This window comes from Dendrobium catenatum, unplaced genomic scaffold, assembly GCF_001605985.2.
Source record: "Dendrobium catenatum unplaced genomic scaffold, ASM160598v2 fragScaff_scaffold_671, whole genome shotgun sequence".
In the NCBI taxonomy this organism is placed as follows: domain Eukaryota; kingdom Viridiplantae; phylum Streptophyta; class Magnoliopsida; order Asparagales; family Orchidaceae; genus Dendrobium; species Dendrobium catenatum.
Genome location: NW_021319133.1, coordinates 79,532 through 97,267, shown reverse-complemented (window position 1 = coordinate 97,267; position 17,736 = coordinate 79,532). Strand labels below are relative to the sequence as shown.

Genomic DNA, 17,736 nt, shown 5'->3' with positions numbered 1-17,736 from the left:
TGAGCCCCGGCGAGTGTGTTATAAGTATACATGTGACGTCCAGGGATGCTACGCGGGTTAATAAATTTAAACCTGATCCTCCTAAGTATATAAATGAGAGTCGACAAGGCTCAACAAATAATTATAAAATGCCCACAAACACCCGCATGGGCCTCGACTAGCATGTTATTGGTACACACATAACATCTAGGGATGCTGCGCGGGTTATTAAATTCAAACTCGATCCTTCTATACGCATCAATAGGAGTCGACAGGGTTCGAACCATCAATAAATATACGATTTTGGCGATCGATATATTTATTTTAATACATTCATATTAGGCATTCAAAGCCTATAACGATGAGAATTCATTAATAAAGACATAAAGCCTGCGAAATTTGATCCCCTACCAGCAAGTTAATAGGGTCGACATGGTTCAATCAACAAAGAAAAATAACCTATTTCACCCCGATGATGGCCGCATTGAACAAATATCTCAATCGGAGGGGTCCACAAATAATTTCAAATGCCGCATAAATACCCATATATCAAAAATCCAAAACTCTAAAAATCATTCCAAATTCCATATGTTTAAAAATGAAAACTAACCATTAATTACTTAAAATAAAATTCATCCACCCTCTACAACAGTTTACCGAAGTGGACAAATTAAAATTTACTTCAGCTCACATAGAGCTAATACCTAGTCGAAAATATCACTAGGATCCATTCTCATATAATCTCCTGCTAGTAAGGACGTGGTACGTGTCCTCTGACCGGGGGGGTTTTGCACCCAAATGGCACCGCAGGAGAAATGGTTTTGACCTGGGCCCTCTAAACTGAGTGGTTTTGCCGCCAAATGGCACCACGAAATACCAGTTATGGCTAGCGCCAATAAGTTCTTTACTGGCATCAAATTCTTGAGATATGAATCAATAGGATATATTCGATAGAGCACAAAGCCCTCTATTAGACAAATATTCACCGCAGGTCTACAAGGTCCCCTTGACGAAGCAACCCATTGCTGCCGACAAGGATCCTTCTGTCATGTTGGGTCGACTACCTCTTCAAAATTTCAACGATTTCTAAACCCTTTAAATTCCAAATATCCAAACCCATGGTACTACTATATGCCAGATAGCACATATTTCCTACGTATCTGATTGACGACTAGCCTTAATCAAAAGTTCTCTCTCGTGATCGGTAGGTGTAATTAACTATAGCGGCTTGCGCCTATAGGAAACTAGAACTCAGGTCATAAAGTCCTCGTAAAATAAGAGCGAAATCTCTAGGTAGTGTCTTATCTACAAACCCATATGCCTTCAAAAATTTACCCCGAAACTTATTCCGTTAAAATTCCATGGCCAAAGAAAAGCAATAGTGTCGAGCATAGGCCGGGGCCAAATTTTCAGAGTCCACAACAGATAAGATTAAATAGTTTCACTTGCACTACCTCGTAGAGGTAGTCTATTTTCTAAAAAATCACTCAAAAGAAGCATTATTTAATGAAGAAAATTATAACATTCTAAAAACATAGTGAAAGTTTGATATGGATAATTGCACAACTGGCTTCAAGAAAGCTTTAGTAACTCATATAAACTTGAATTGGGATGCTATTTTAAGTGTACTTTCCAACAACAAGAATTCCTAGGCATTCATCTAACAAGATCTTCAATGAAGGAAAGTATATTACAGCATCATCTTATTTGGAAAAAAAAATTTTTTCCATGAAAATTGTAGGAGCTAAGTGATTCTTCTGTGAAATTGACAGATAAGTTTGAATGGAAAATAATAATTATACAATAATCCATTAAGATAGTAAGAAACAAGAAAAAAAGAAATCATCAAACTTTTCTTAACAAAAGCAAATATGACCTCAAAATGCATGGTATGATTGACATATCAAAGAGGCGTTCGATCCCTCCAATCTAGACTAGAAGGAAATTGATGAAGGTCAAACCTTGGGGGGGTCAACTACACAACGTAGAAGACATGGAAACTAAAAACATTGACTTAATTTCAAGGTAAAGTTTTAATTCCAATCAACACCAATTATAACTTCAAGGCTTTGGCAATGGCAAGATCTCAGATCACTCAATCTAAAGCTTCAAATTCAATAATGATTCGATAGCTCTAACCTACCTTAACATCAAATTGATAACAAACGTGCAACTCCAACATACTCACACAACATGATCACCTGCTCTTCAGGTAGCCGAATTTCCTAATCACACAACACTAATGTATGCCCAATTTGAAGCATTGTAGGCTCCGAAAATTCAGCCCCAGCCTCCGTCTACTGTGATCGTGTTTTTTCTTTTGGCGAGGGAGTTTTAACGGATTAAGTTCCGGAGTAAATTTTGGAAGGCATAAGGGTTTGTAGATAAGACACTACCCAGAGATTTCGCCCTCATTTTGTGTGGATTTTATGATCTGAGTTCTGGTTTCCTATAGGCGCAAACCTCTATAGTTAATTACCCCTCCCGATAACGAGAGAGAACTTTCGATTAAGGCTAGTCGTCAATCAGATACGTAGAGATACATGTTATCTGGCATATAGTAGCAGCATTTGGTATTGGTATTTGAGGAATTTGAAGAATTAAAAAATTTGGAGATTTGATATTTAAAAATGAAGATTGCACCATCTTGCACTTAAAGCGGATGGTCGGGGAATGGATGATGGACCCGATCAAGATCCCATGGTTCCGTCGTCTCGGGCCATCGTGGTTCATGGTCTACTTAGTCAGAGGAGGTAGTCGACCCAACCTGACAGAAGGATCCTTGTCGGCAGCCATAGGTTTCTTCGTCCAAGGGTACCTTGTAGAACTGCGGTGAATATTTGTCTAAGGGGACAAATTTGAATCCACCTTAGCTAACAGAGGGCTTTCTGCTCTATCGAATATATCCTATTGATTCATATCTCAAGAATTTGATGCCAGTAAGGAACGTATTGGCGCTAGCCATAATCGGTATTTCGTGGTGTCATTTGGCGGCAAAACCACTCAGTTTAGAGGGCCCGGGTCATAACCATTTATCCTGTGGTGCCATTTGGCTGCAGACCGTCGGTTAGAGGATATGTACCACATCCTTATTGGTAGAAGATTGTTTGAGAATGGTTCCTAGTGATATTTTCGACTAGGCATTTGGCTCTCTGTGAGCTAAAGTTATATTTGAATTTGTCCACCTCGACAAACTGTTGCGGAGGGTGGGTGGATTTTGCTTTAAGTGTTTAATGGATGAATTTTATTTTTAAATATCTAGAATTCGGGATGATTTTGGATTTCAGGAGTATTTGGGTGAAGCTTTGGATTAAATGGAGATTTGAATTTTGTAGGTATTTGAGTGGAATTTGAAATATTTGAAATGAACCCATCCGGTTGAGATAAACATTCAACACAGCTATCATCAGGGTGTTTGGGGTTATTTTCATTTAAAGCTTGAACCTTGTCAACCCTATCAACTTGCTGACAGGGGATCGGGTTTCGTAGACTTTATGCCTTTGTTAGTGAATTCTCTCGATTATAAGCCTTGAAGATCTAATATGAATGCATTAAAACAAAGACACTGGTTGCCACAATCGTGTATTTATTTGAAGGTTTGAACCCTGTCGAATCTTAATGATCCGTACAGAAGGATCGGGTTCAAACAAGAATTCAATTATTGACCCACGCAGCATCCCTAGATGTCACGTGTGTATCAATAACACGCTCGCCGGGGCTCATGCGAGTGTTTGGGTGGCATTTTATAATTATACCTTGTCGACTCCCTTTTACTTACTTAGGAGGATCGGGTTCAAATTTACTAATCCGCGCAGCATCCCTAGACGTCACGTGTGTACCAATAACATGCTCGCCGGGGCCCATGCGGGTTTTATGATTGCGCTTACCCTTTTCGTGTACCTATGTGTATACAAACTAAGGTTCACGTACGGGGGTATTCTTGGAATATTTAGATACGCCTTCAATCTACTTGCATAGATGTTGCAAATCCAGAGGCGTTTTGTAACAGCTTTTGGATTAAGTTATTTGCTGCTTTGCACATGTAGACTGTCGTGCACTACTTGCATGATCTATGCAGGTAGATTGTAGTGCAAAAATTAATCTCCTGCTTTATACTTGTAGATGCTCATAGATAGCTTATTGTATGCATAATGAATTTCTCACTTGCAGTTGATATAGTTACTTTGTATCTTGCTCATGGACAATAGATTGGGTGTACTACGAGTCTTCTACAGTGGCCCGTAGATACTTGCATTTATTACATTTCATCTAGCTTTTACTTGTAAATTTGATATAGTGCATATGGTGAATCTCTTACGACCCCGTAAATATTTGCACTTTACCATATGCCATCTACTCTTGCTTATAAGGACTCTTAATTATAAGGAATTAGTATATTTGCTTAACATTGGTTTATTGTTGATCGTAGGAGTGTTATAACATTCATTGCATGTTGAAGCATTTTGCTCGTAGGGGAGAGATGTATTTGCTTATATGAATGACTCGTAGGTGGGTTAAACTCACTATGACCCTCTCATTCATGTTTACAAGTGACTTGTTGAATTCATGACATATGAATTTCAATAACCTATAAGAGATCGATGTGTCTATAAGCAGATTGTCATTGACCATCAAGTTGATTGTGTTCAATTTTGATTGCTTCATATATATTAGCCACTCACTTGCCATATTCACTTATGTGCGAATTTTCTTGTGCTTATAAGAGATTGATATATTTGCTTGCATGCCAAATCCCTCCACTTGCATGTGAGATGTTACAATCATTTCATGCTCCTTATAGATTATTCAAGCCTCCTGAAGTTCAACTTCTAGTTCGGTTCATGCTCATTGTAGTTCCCTTCTGAATTCGGGTCCAAGTCCTTTGTAATCAAAGTACAAACTCTTTGCTTGAGTTCAATTCCAATCAAGCTCTATTTTGTTATGAATGCATCTCTTTATCATTCATTGCTTATCTCAAGTAACTCAATTGTATATGATTTCCTCATCATTTATGAATAAGTGGCATTTGTAAGTTTCTCAATTTGCCACAATTTCCATTTGTGTTCTTCTGCATACGATTCAAGTCTCACAAATTTCTTGTATCAAATTCAAATTCAATGTCCCTTGTAATTACATTAAGTTTTTGCTCAAGTTCAAATTGTTCAAATCTCTACGAGTGTTCAACTCCAAATTCTTGCCCACCTTGCAAGTTCAAGTCAAGCTCAAGTTCTTTTTTTTTTAAGTTCTTGTCTTATTTCAAACAAAAATTCGACAGCCTCCATATGTCTCCCCCGTTTAGCAGAAAACCCGTCACATCAACAAAGACGTGCACAGTTGGTGTTTGTGAGACACCGCGGCAGTGATTTTTATTTTTCATCCACCACGCCAAAAAAGGCGTGCATGGGTTATTAAAAGCATTTTTTTTGAAAAAACTATTTTTTTTTTGAAAAACTATTTTTTTTGCCCCACCGTGCTAAGAAAAGCATGCACAGGTTGTAAGCATCGCACCAAGTTCCCTCCCACCACGCTAACAAAAGCGTGAATGGGTGGTCCCTTGGAGCGCTACAAACAACGAAAGAGGACTTTTGGGGGATTACCCGCCTCGCCACAAGTACCGCAACGAGCTCCCTCCCACCATGCTAACAAAAGCGCGCATGGGTGGTTACTCGCCGCACCACAAGTGCCGAAACGGGCTTTCCATAATTTGTAAAATTCTCTCTTTTTTTTTTTTTTTTTTTTTGAAACTTTCTTTTTCTTTTCTATTTCTTCTTCTTTTTTTTTTTCTAAAAGCTCCATTCTTCTTTTTTTTCACAATATTGATAAATAAAAATAACAAAAAGTAATACTAGTAATTAACAATGCTGATAGTACTAATAATACAAAATCTATGCTAATAACAGGAAATAGAAATAAAACAAAATAGAATATAAGATAAAAAAGTTTGTTGTTTGGATGTAGGCTTGGGTTGAATGGAATGAAGCAGGTTTGAGTGGAAATATTTTACAACAGATTATGGAAGTGGTGGGCTAAGACTTGTAGAAATCTGTTTGGAGGAACGGACTTTGGAATGGTCAAATGGATGGGATTTGGTATGAGAAGTGGAGTTGAACTTTGCTATTTTGGTGGAGAAGGAAGCCTTAAGAAATTTCTCAATAGTTCTGTTTTGTATGAAGTGGAGAGAGGAACCAAGCGGTACAGCAGCTCAAGATGAGAATGAAGTGTGGTGTGAGCTGCTTTGAAGTGAAGGGAAACTTTCCTAGGAGGAAGGGAGAGACTGTACAGATTTGAGTGTGGCTTGGACGTGAAAGAATTGGAGTACAGAACAGGAGTGTAGAAGCTTTGAACTGTCACACTTCAAGCTTTGCTAGTTTAGATTGGTATCAATTAAGTTCATCTCTATCTAGGTGGAATCAGCCATTTGATACGCATATTTTAAGCTTTCCCAAGGCTGCAAATGCATCTTCTGCTACCATTGGAAAACAAGTTCCTTTGAGCTGGAACCTTTCAGATTCAGTAGGGAAGAAATATACTTGAGCACGAGTCATGGAATGCTTCCTCTTAGCCTCTCTAGCTTCTCTTCTGATACTGAAATCATTGAGATAGCTGCAGGATTCTCTTGCTTTATCTCCAATGAGTCGAATGCTATCAATGCTAAAACCAAGTTGGATTTCAGCGTGGGTAGATCCATCTTAGAGTGCATCATTTGTACAACCCAAACACATCTAGATTGCTTCTCTGAAGTTTTGAAAGGTGCCACCCATGTTGGTGGCGGATGAGCTGGTTCGTGAGCTGCTGCAAGGAAATGAGAGGTGCGGGGAGGTGAAACGGAAGGGTTGGACAGCTGAGGAAGCTCTTTGGGGCTGTTTGGTAGAATTTAGGATTTCATTTAAGTAGGATTTCGTAAATCCTCCAAATCCCGGATTTACGAAATTCTGAGGGGTTAAATCCCGAAAAATGTTTTGGTAACATTCATGATAAATCGAGTTAAATCCTTTGTGGCTGTTTGGCTGTTCGCTGTTCATTTTAGGATTTAAGGCGGTTAAAAAGTTGACATACTTTATTAGGATAATTAAAACACGACAAGAAAAGTTTAAATAAAAATAACAAAATTTTAATTAATACTAATTAATTAATTAAATATTTATTTTAATATTTATAATAATTTTTTATTTTAAGATCATTATTTAATCTTATTAATTATTTTGAAATAACTAAGTATTTAACTAATAATTTATATCAATTATTTAAATATTATTTAATTAATTTACCTTAATTATTAATATTTTAAGTTATATTAATTAAATTAATTCAACAATTAGAAGTTTCTAGGTTTTACTTTTTCCCACTCCTGTATTTCGTTCGGCTTTGTTCCTAGTAAACGCAACCTAAATTTTAAAGAGTTCTTCATCGTCGATGTTCGACTTTGCTCCTTCAACTAAATTACCTTCCTGTTGGATCGGAAGTTACGACATTTTTTTTGATCTGAAGCAACAACGGGAGCTCGCTTGCTGTGAAGGTAACTTTCTCCCTTTCGCGCGCTTCTTCGGTCAAATCCCGTAAATCCGCCGAACCAAAGAATTTCAGAAATCCGGGATTTAGAGCGAATCAGCGAAATGTTTCGTCCACGGAGGATTTCGTTTGCCGTGAGATTTGGATTTACATTTTAGGCCGTTTGGCTGGATTTCGTCTAAATTCGGCTTTAAATCCGCCTAAATCCGCATACCAAACAGCCCCTTTGTGTTGGAGTTGGATTTGGCGTGAACATTTAAAAAGGGAAAGAGGGCTGATATTGGAGACAGATTGGAGATCAGAGCTCAGTTTGCTGGGTAAGCTAGAGAAGCTCGTCACCTGTGATGAGGAAGCTTTGGTTTTGAACAGAGGAGGTGATTCATGATGCTTGCTCACGAGAGAGGAGGGAAGAGGGAGGCGGGTAGAGGCGGGATGCGATCTATGAGAGCTATTGGCGTTGGTTAGATCTGGAAGAAGCAAGCAACGAGAGCAGGTTGAAGGCTGCAGGCTGCTGTGGCTTTGCTCTGAGTGTAAGTTTCGGCAATGAGGAAGGATTTGCAAGGATTTTTGCATGAAGTGGAAGACCTGGGTCTCGAAACAAGGCAAGAGGGGGACTGGGATACTTGATTTGTGAACCGAAATAGGATTAGGGGAGCGAGAGGTGGGAAGGTCCAGACAGACAGAGATCTGGTCGTGGGCAGTTGTAGTAGGTAAGGGATTTGGTCGAGGACGCAGGAAGAGGATAGCGCCGTAGGAGGAGTTGGGGTGATTTCTTGTATGCCAATGTAACAGAGAACTCAAAGTTCTCATTTCTATTCATTTTAACTAAGAGGACGGTCTTCCAACCGAGGCAATCCATAGATTTTTGCGGCATTTATGGGATTCAGCAGAAGTTTGGTTCATACGAGGTAATGTTAATTAATGAGATTTGAAATCTCATTTGACTTTCTTTTTTTTTTGGTGGGGGGGGAGGGGGGGAATTTTGGGGCATAAGCCCATATATTACTAATAAGAAGGAGAATTACAAATAAGAAAAATATAAGAAAAAACTACCCATCATAAGCAATAAAACAAAAACTTATGAGGGAGAAAATAAAAAACCCCAACTATACCACCCATATACTTTCAAAAAAGCACAAAATGTGGTAAGCATTATAAGTAACCCAAAACTGGACATAATCCATCAGAGTGGCCATCCGATCCCATATGACATTGGAATTGTGCAAAGTATCAGTCAGCAAACTAGAAGAAGTCACCGAGTGAAGAGTCCCCAGCAAATAGCCAGTCAACGAAGCTCGAGCATCATAAATAAGAAGGTGCAAGCCAGCACCTGCAGCAAGACAAAGAGAAAACAGCTCCCGAGCCCACAAGCCTGGACTCAGAAAATTGGAAAGATTAATCGACATTCCAATCCCTGATTGCCCAAAGACCGTCCAAGGGAAGGAAAAGGGGAGCTTCATCATCGTCCAGGCTGGGCAAAGCACCATACACCGAAGGGACATTGAGAGGCCAAAGAAAACCAGATCAGAGCATAGCCCCCGCCTTATACTGTTCCCAGCAAATCCAACGAGTTTTTCCATTTCAAAATCTTCCCATAAACAGCTCTTTTAATGACAAAAGCATTGGCAGTGCTACTGGATACCAAATTCCCATACCTTCTACTATTTCTCTCTTTCCAAATATGGTAAACACAACATAAAATAAAAAGAAAATACATTTTTTTCACTTGCTGCGATAAAGAAAGATCCCCATCAATCCATTCTAAAAGCTGTAGAATACTAGGCCTAAGAAGCAGTTTTCTAGCCGGTGGAATTACCTAAGTAATGATCTCATAAGAGTACGAGCATTCAAAAAATAGGTGAGAAATAGTTTCAAGATAACAATTACAAAGCCTGCAAGTAGTAGGAATAATAACATTCCTTTTTAGCAAGGCATCAGCAGTTTTTAGTCCATTAAGTAAAGCAAGCCAAGTGTAGCTAGAATATCTTAGAGCATGAGACTTATGCCAAACTTTATTGACCCACGGACATATAGGGAGATTGGAGTAATACTCTAACAAAAAGTCAGAAAATTTACTGTTCGGAAAATTTCCCCAAGATAAGCAATTTTTTGCAGCAATACAGATGGGGATTCCCTGAATTCCTTCCCTAACCAGAGAAGGAATATCAGTAGGCAAATCCCACTTGTCATTGGAGATGAGATCTCTTAATAGAGATTTGGGAGAGGTTGCTCGCAGGACATAAAAACCATCATAAAAATCATCCAGCTTACCATTATAGCATCAATGATCCCAATGTATAGAAATAGGAGCTTTAGCATTAACCGAAAAACAGTCATTTGACTTTCTAATTTCATTTTATTTAACTTTATTAAATTAAAATCAAAATCTATGCCCTGTCATCCTCATTTGTCCATTTGAAATAATGATAGCACGTCAAGATTAGAATTGCTTCGATTTGCGTGTGTTTCGTTAAAATTCGTGCATTTACGTCATTTTTTTTTGGGAAAATTTGGGCAAAGCCCGTATATTAAACAAATTTGAGGTTACAAGTAATGAAGAAATGCTAAGGCCTATGAAAAGGCTGGCTTACAGAAGCCCAAAAAAGAAGAAGATTACAGACTTCGTCTAAGTTACAAAATGAACAGGGAAGAACAAAAATAAGACCAGCAGCTCACAGAGACGGAATCAGCTACACCTGGACTCAGAATTATCGGTCAGTCATGATCCCCTGGTTGCCCCAAAGGCTGTCCAAGGGGAGCCTGTTATTGGGTACATCATCGTCTAAGGTGTTACCCACAGGCAAGCTAAACGAGTTCCAGCCACAACCACAATTGCCACTGGGAGGAAATCATAACAGATCCAGCAGATGAGCAGCATTTTTCCATTTGTAAACCTTCTCTAAAACAACACTTTTAATAACAAAAGCAGTGGTGATGAAGCTATGAGAAGAAGCCCCAAATCTCCTATCATTACGTTCCCTCCATATATAATAAATAGAACAACAGGCAGCAAGGAGGTAAAATTTTTTTTCCAATCTACTGTTAGAGAAATAAGCCTCAATCCAATCAAGAAGTTGTAACACATTAGGCCTAAGAAGAAACCCATGCACAACTGGTACTATATATGAGTGATAATAGAGAAAGAGTAAGAGCACTCAAAAAACAAGTGAGAAACACTTTCTGGGGCGCAATGGCATAATCCACAGATGGAAGGAACAGTAATGTTATGTTTAAGAAGCTCATCCGCAGTTTTCAAACGTTCCATAACAGCCATCCAAGAGCAAATAGAGAACTGAAGAACAGATTTCGTATGCCATATCAAATTATACCAAGCAAAAGTGGATTCCTGAATGTAAAAGCTTTTAACATACTCCCTAAAGCTCCCAAAGGAATTATTTTCCCAGCTAAGACAAGGAACAGCAGAATCATAAATGCATATAGTAGAGATATAGTCCTGTAATTGAGGGGGAAGAGAGTTAGGAAGAACCCAACTATTTCCTGAGATAAAATCTCTAAGATGAACCTCCATATTTGTAATGTTTAAAAAACTTAAACCATATGGAACTTCGGAGAGGGAGAGGTGATGGCACCAGTGATCCCAATGCAGCAAGATAGGAGAATTGGCAGTAATTCTAAATTTATAAAAGGGCTTGGAAGCCATAGCAATACAATATATGGACTTCCAAAATTTAGAATCTCTAATGTTATAGGGGCGCCAAGGGGACTTATAACAGTTAATAAGCCAAGCAGATAACATTGAAGAGCTTTTATACATTCTTCCTATGACAGAACAGTTAAATGCATATTGCAGAGAGTTTAGAGACGGAATACCCAAACCCCCACACGACTTAGGCTTGCAAATTTTGTCTCAGGAGATCATATGGATCTTCTTCCTGCCATCCATCTCACCAAAAAGAAGAAATTTAGAGGAGATCCTCTTAATGAATTTCAAGATTGATTTTGGTATTATGGTCCCCTAATCCAATAAGCTATAGAATTAGTCATAGTAAACTTCAAAAATTGCAACCTTCCAGCTATAGAAAGAAGTTTAGCCCTCCAACCAGACATTTTCTTTGATAAGCTATCAATTAAAGGCATAAAATCTGTAATCTTCAAAGCTCTAAAAGAAAGGGGAATGCCCAAGTATGTAATGTGATCACAAATATTATGAATAGCTAAAGCATCACAAATAGCATGATTGTTTCTCAAGCACTTAGGAAACATGATACCGTCTCAATTCATCCTTCAGAACCAGATCCGGGATGTGATATGGTTCTGAAGGATGAACCGGATATGGACTGTTCCAATAAGATTTCATTCTTTAACAAAAATCTATTTTTTTTATTTCTTTCATCTATTCTATGACCGGAACAAAGGGGGATACGCGTTACGCCATCGAATTGAGTATGATTGTATGTGAGATAGCATCTACTATACCAGGAATATCAATGAACCCAATTCTTGCAATTGCTCAGGATACGCTCTTTTAGCTTCTAGGTCTATTTTTTAGTTCAAGATCCCTTTTACTAACTGGAAATACTGGTCGATCATATAATAGAAATTCTGATTCATTGAGATCAAGCTTCCTTCCTATTCATCTGGAAGTTCTTTTCAGATACAAGGAAATGATTCAGTTCCAGGGCCAAAGATCGTAGTTCTCGAATGAGCAATCGAAAAGATTCTGGAGCACCCTCTGCCAATTTAAAAATGGAAAAAATGGAGTAATCAGCCGTGACACGTTCACTAAAAAAAAATCCTTTTGTAGCTAATCATTTAGCGGGAAGAATTTAAAAACTCAACATCAGGGAGGAGAAAGAAATCATAGTGAGGCTTATCTAAAAGATTCGCAATATAACTAGGAAGACGTTTCAAATACCACACATGAGTCACTGGACATGTCAATTTGATGTATTCCATTTGGTACCTTCATATTCGAGAATCAACAAATTCCACCCCGCATTCTTCACAATATTTCGGGTCATCTTTTTCAGCCCCAATCCCTCGGTAATTTCCACAAGCACAAATCCAAATGGGATGACAGTACAAACTCGAAGCAAGAGCAAACTTGTTTAGAACATCGTTAAAGCCTGACAATTTTCAACAGAAGCCTCTCCAAAAACTAGAACATCATCCGCATAGAGGAGATGGGAAATGCAAAAGCCATCCATAGAGAATCCTTTAAAATCACTTGCATCTAATAAGGTGGAAAAAGAATTTATTACCAGGCAAAAGAGATGAGGGCTAAGGGGGCATCCTTTCCTTAAGCCAGCAGAAGAGGGGAAATAACCTTCTAAAGCCCCATTAAGAATAACAGAAAAGTTAACATCAAAGATGCAAAATTTGATCCAGTTAACAAATTGAAGAGGAAATCTAATATGTTGAAGTCTAGCAATAAGAAACTCCCTAGCAACGGTGTCAAATGCTTTGTGGATATCAAGTTTAGCACAAAAGATTTTTGTGCTATTCCTATTGCAGTAAGTAAGAATTTCCTTTGCCAACAGAATGTTATCGGTAGAGATTCTTTGTTTCACAAAGCCAGATTGGTTGGGTTTCACAATGTAAGGCATAACAGGAGATAATATGTTAGCTAAAATCTTAGCTATGCATTTATATAAAACATTACACAATGCAATAGGCCTAAAGTCAGATATGCTGGAGGCATGTCTATGTTTGGGTATGAGGGCAAGAGCAGTGGACTTAAGCCCTCTCGGCATATAATTTTTTGTGAAAAAAAAGCTAACAGCTTTAATAAGAAAAGGACCAATAATGTACCAGCCATATCTATATAAATGAAAATTCAAACCATCTGGTCCAGGTGCAGAAGTAGGGGATCCAGAGAATGCAGCATGCTTAATCTCTTCAATGTTAACCAAGCCCAAAAGAGCATAGAGAAGGTGATCTGGAATGCTATAGCCTATAGGAAAAATAGACATGTCCATCAATGAAGGCGGTGCAGGATTGAAAAGTTCCTGAAAGTAATGAATAGCACTTTGAGCTCCAACAGATGAAGGATCAATAGAAGAGGACTAAGTAAGATGTCCCAAAACTTGATTCTTGCATTTCCTATTTCTGATGCTAGCGTACAGAAATTTTAAATCGTCTTCCCAGTGTTTGAGCCAGTTCACTTTTGCTCTTTGAATGTTCCAGGAAGCCACCAGGCTGGAGAAATCAACAATTTTGGAGCTGATATCTTTCAATGAAGCATTGAAAGATAAATTATGAGGATCTACATGAAGTTTGTCTAGCCAAAAAGTTTGAGATTTGTGAAGCTCTTTGAGGTGAGAAGTGATAGAATTTGAGCTAGCCCAGGTTTTCATCCGAATGTTGCCTTTAAACATTTTAAGATTAGCACAAAAAGCATTAATGGGATTACCATATTGAGGTTTAGAAAAAATCTCAATAAGTAGAGTCTAATAACAATCCAATTTAGTCCAATAGTTTTTAAACAATAATTTATGATTAGAATGATTCAACAAACCAGTGTGCAAAATGATAGGACAGTGATCCGAGGAAGAGGGACTTTGGTAAGAGCAATAAGAGTTAGGAAATGTAGTATTCCAATCCTCATTAACCAGTGCTCTATCTAATTTTATGTGAATAGGAGAGTCCTTACATTGATTGAACCATGTGAATTTGCTCCTAATAGAATGAAGATCCTCTAAGCCATTATCAAAGATCATATTGTTGAATTCAGAGAGATTCCTGGGAGTTATGGGGACTCCCCCTAATTTTTCATAAGTATACCGACAGCAATTGTAATCTCCCATCAAAATCCAAGGAACATCAGACAGAGGGCAGAATTCGTGATGTGCTCCCAAAGGGCATTGCGATCAACACTATGATTAGAGGCATAGACAGCAGACATATGAAATACAGGTTTACCTCCAATAAATACCATGCCTGAAATAAGTTGAGTGGTGATAACAGAAGGTTGAAAATGAAGTTTATTGGAGTTTCATTTCACCCAAATGCGACCAGAGGAAGATAGTGCAAAATTATTACAGCTGCTTTCATAATTGAAGATAGAATGAGAAGCTTCGAAGAAAGGATCAAGCAGAGAGGAGTTATGAATCCTATTCTCCAGTATACATAGCATATCTAGTTTGAAGGAAGAAACAAGACGCTTACAACAAAGCACTTTATCAGGGCGGTTAAACCCCCTGACATTCCAGACAGCAATATTTGGCAAAGACATTAGAGATCAGGGTGAGGAGGGGGCTTTTTGCCTTGCTTCCCCCTAGCTGGTTTTTTGGATGAAACAGATCCAGTGACCTGTTTTGTCTTCTTTTTAGAATTCTTACTAGAGTCCGCCTTAGTATCAGCTGGCGAAAAATCGGATGAGGACTGAGAATCCTCCTGCTGCTGCAAAATATCGAGAGATAACACCAGAGGGAGGAATAGAGGACTGAGGAATCTGAATTTGGCCTAAGACATGTTCCTCAGTGTTCGGTGAATTAAGATTAGGGATAATTGCAGAGTCAGTAGGATCTGCAATCAAAACAGAGGGGGGTTGTAGAGCAATAGAAGCAGTTCTATTTTCTGTTGGAGGCGGAGAGTGTTTTTGGTAGAGTAATTGCAATCCCAAACTATTAGGATGGGAGGTAGTGAGCAATAGTTCTGAGGAGGAAGTAGGAATTTCCCGCTCTTGAGCTGCAATAATTTGAGTAGGGGGATGTCTTAAGGAGTCCTAACCGGAGCAACAGCATTCTGAAGGGGGGGATTGTGTTGGATGTTAGCAGGAAACTTACGGTTTTTGGGGTTTCTGCTATTACTTCTACCTCTCCTGTTTGTGGCGTTGAGAGCAGCAGCAGAAGGATCCTCTTTATCACCATTCGCAACTTCAGGCTTAGACGGACATGAAGAAGGAAAATGAACTAAGGACTTACAGTGAATGCAAGGGGTAGGCCTCCATTCGTAATGTACATTTAAACGGACTACATCCCCATCCTGAGACACCACAATCTCTGAAGGATAGGTGGATTCACTGTCGACAAGCACACAAATTCTCGCATGCGTAAGCCTGGTACTTTGGGAAGTCAGATTATCCGCAGCAATAGGCACCCCAACTTTGCTAGCAATCCTCAATATGCCTTCCGAATTCCAGCAAGCCAGTGGGAGGTCGTGGATCTTAATCCAAATCGGCACAGAAGAAAAATTTTCTTTTTTGGGTTTGAACTTGGGGTGCCATTTCTGGAGGATAAACGGCTTACCCAGCATAAACCATATACCTTTTGCCCAGATCAGCTCGTAGTCTTCAGGGCAGGTGAAACGAATGAGGAAGAAACCATCACTAAGGGAAAGCAGTTGCAATGAACCTTTGAGAGGCCAGGTTTTCTTCATGGCCCCAAGCAGCGCCTCATAATTAAGGACGACGCCCTATAGAGTAGCCAACTAAACTTAAGCTCCAGGAATCAGCATCCAAAGCTAATTTCTCACCAGAGAAAGGAATGATCTCTGGCTCAGAAGGGTGGAAGGAGAAGCGAAGGTCCGAAGGAGATGGCTCTGAAGGAGCAAAAAATTGTTTCCATAAGCGCTGCGGGGAAGACAGAGCCCCGCCAGAAGAAGAAGGCAATGGAGGAAACTCCGAAGATGCTGGAGGAGAATCCATCCTAAAAGAGAGCAAGGCGAGGAAACCTACAGCAGAGCCGGAGGAAGAGAGGAGAAGAAGAGAGCAAAACGGCGGGATGCAGGAGAGAAAAAACCCTAGCAGAGTCTCCTCTTCATCCTCGTCAAGTTAATTACAAGCAATATCCATTTACGTCATTTAACACGTCGAATTCATCGAACAATCAAAATTGGACAAATTAATAGTGGATTTAGGATATTTCCAATGTTCCGGTCGCAACGATGCAGTCCGTTTCGAGATCGAACGTCATCCGAGCGAGGCCGGGTCTTATTTCTTCGAAATGTGTGTTGTCTCGAAATTCGTGACACCCATTAGGATGGTTTAAATTAACAAATAAAATACATTTTTTGAGTATTTTCAATATTCTGAACACAATGACAAAGTCCTTTTGTCGATCAGACATCGTTTGATCAGTCTCGTGCTTTAATTTCGGGTGTTCGTCATCCCTTTTGACCGATATCGTTCAATTCAATTGTGAGGGGCCTCGAGCCAACAGAATTCAGTGTCCTGATCGCAACGATGCTGTCCGTTTGGCATTCTGAGGTCATTTGACCTTTTAAGTGGTGTGCAGCGCCAAGGTGCATATTGCTTAAATCATCATTTTCGCGTCTTTTCGTATGGTTTTATGTATAGGGGTCAACAAGCATATTTATCAATTTATTAGCAATATTCACCTTCAAGCGTTTAGCCAATCCATGTCAAATTCTAACTCTGGAAATTCAGATATTAAACCACTTTTAAAAGGTACAAACTCTCAAAACAGAAAATTAAGAATTAAACTTTCCATTCCATCATTTTATAGCATAAAAAAGCCTCTGCTTTAAAGGCAGCTATCAAAACTTCTTACTGAGAGACAATCCCAACTTCTCCATCTCAGGATGGCCAGAATGTTTGACCTAACTTCCTGTAAAAAAAGTCACATTATAGTACATAAGTTTGTTTCTACGTTGTAGCTCCTCCAGAATATTCAAAGTCCAAGGAGTAGTTAAAGCGGCGGGGGACCTGACTAAATTATGCTTCCATATGGATCTCATTTTTTGGCAAGAGATTCATCGAAGAATTACTACCAAATACTCAAAATCTCTAGGTGGAACTCATCATAAAGTGAACCTTGTGAAAGAATTCTACCTAATTCACCAAAAATCTGCAGGAAGTAGTAGGCTCCGAAAATTTGCACCCTAGTATCTCTACATTTACAAGAGCTTTAACAGATGTTTAGGGACAAATTTTTAAAAAATAGAGTAGATTCAAGATAAAATACTACCCAAAAATTTCATCATCATTTTGTGAAAATTTTAATATTTGAGTTTAGGTTTTCCAAATGCAAACCCCTATAATTTATTACGCTTCTCGATGATGGGAGAAGACTTTTGATAAAGGCTAGTTGTTAGATAGACATTAAATATCCAAGTACGTACATAATAGTTGCAAATCTGGTTTTTGGAATTGAAATTTATCACATTGCACTTAAAGTGGATGGTGGGGAAAAGATAATAAATCTGATCAATAAATCATGATTCCGTCATCCCGAGTCTACTAAGTCAGAGAAAATAGTCAATCCAGCTTAACCAAAAGATTTTTATCGACACCCATAAGTTGATTCGTCCATGGGTACCTTGTAG

General features: G+C 38.8%; 1 pseudogene; it reads right to left on the bottom strand.

Annotated features, from left to right (window-relative positions):
* The window catches only part of LOC110094331, an 80,781-nt pseudogene that overhangs the window by 16,542 nt on the left and 46,503 nt on the right, over positions 1 to 17,736 (bottom strand).